The sequence below is a fragment of the Sminthopsis crassicaudata genome, chromosome 2 (assembly GCF_048593235.1).
Source record: "Sminthopsis crassicaudata isolate SCR6 chromosome 2, ASM4859323v1, whole genome shotgun sequence".
Taxonomy (NCBI): domain Eukaryota; kingdom Metazoa; phylum Chordata; class Mammalia; order Dasyuromorphia; family Dasyuridae; genus Sminthopsis; species Sminthopsis crassicaudata.
The window spans coordinates 357,744,448-357,745,541 of record NC_133618.1 but is presented as its reverse complement, the minus strand read 5'-3'; the positions used below and the strand labels follow the sequence as shown (position 1 = coordinate 357,745,541).

Genomic DNA, 1,094 nt, shown 5'->3' with positions numbered 1-1,094 from the left:
AGGTTCTTAAAGGTCACCCAGTCCTGATATCATAGATAAATAAACTGAGGTCCAGAGGGGGAAAGGACTTGCTCAAGGTCACACAGGTTGTTCAAGGCAGAATCCAGATATGATAAATAAATAAGTCTTCTGATCCAGCGTAGTTTTAACTACAACCTGTGAAAAAGGCATGGTTATATTGTAATAGGAAGTGCATTGGGATCAAAACTGGATAACCAAAGCTCTAGCACTAATTTTGCCAACAAGCTGCGGTAGGACCAAGTTCTTTTTCCTTCCTGTCATCCTTGTCTCATCTACAAACTAAGCAGATTGGTCCCTTTTAGCTCTCACGTTCTCTGCTTCTAACACTTTAGAAAGAAAGCACAGGCTCTTCAGCTGCCTGATAGTCGCCTCCATGGATCGCATGCACGCTCCTGGGAAGGGCCTGAGCCAGTCTGCTCTGCTGGTCCCCACAGTGTGCCCATGTGGATTAAGCTCACTTCGGTCGACATGAAGGAGCCGATTTTTACAAACCAGTCAAAAAGCCTGAACCCTCCCATATAACACTGATACTGATTCTCGAAACCTGGCACAAGTATGCTTTGTAATTGGCAGCAAAATTTTGAGAATTTTAAAGTCCAAGGGACTTGTCCCTAATGTTCCTAAAGATCTTTATCATTTGATCAATAAAGTTGTTGTTTGAAAGCATCTTGAGAGAAACAGAAAGGATAAGGATTCTAAATTCCATTTGATTCTGAAGGAGAGCTACATTAACCATTGATTCAGTACTAGAAGACCAAGAGAGTGTTCCCACTCAACTGGAAATATAAATCATTCTCAGCCTCTGTTCTGGTTGCATAATTTTTGGTTTATGTACTGAAATAATAAAGCCACATCTAATTGGAAAAAATAAAAGAAAGCTCAGATTTCACCTTCTTAAAGACTTCTGGGGATCATCCTCGACCTTAATAGGTATAAAAAGAAAATGGAAACATTCAATCTTTAATAATTTACTGGGCTGTATTTATAATCCATTGTCCAATTAGTAATTTTTTAAACTGCACATGTCTGTTTCCCCACTAACCTATAACTTCTTTGAGGACAGAAACAGGGTC

General features: G+C 39.6%; 1 pseudogene; it reads left to right on the top strand.

The window, feature by feature from the left end:
• The first annotated feature begins 394 nt into the window (after positions 1-394).
• Positions 395-840, top strand: LOC141553501 (small ribosomal subunit protein uS15-like; annotated as a pseudogene).
• The last annotated feature ends 254 nt before the right edge of the window (positions 841-1,094 follow it).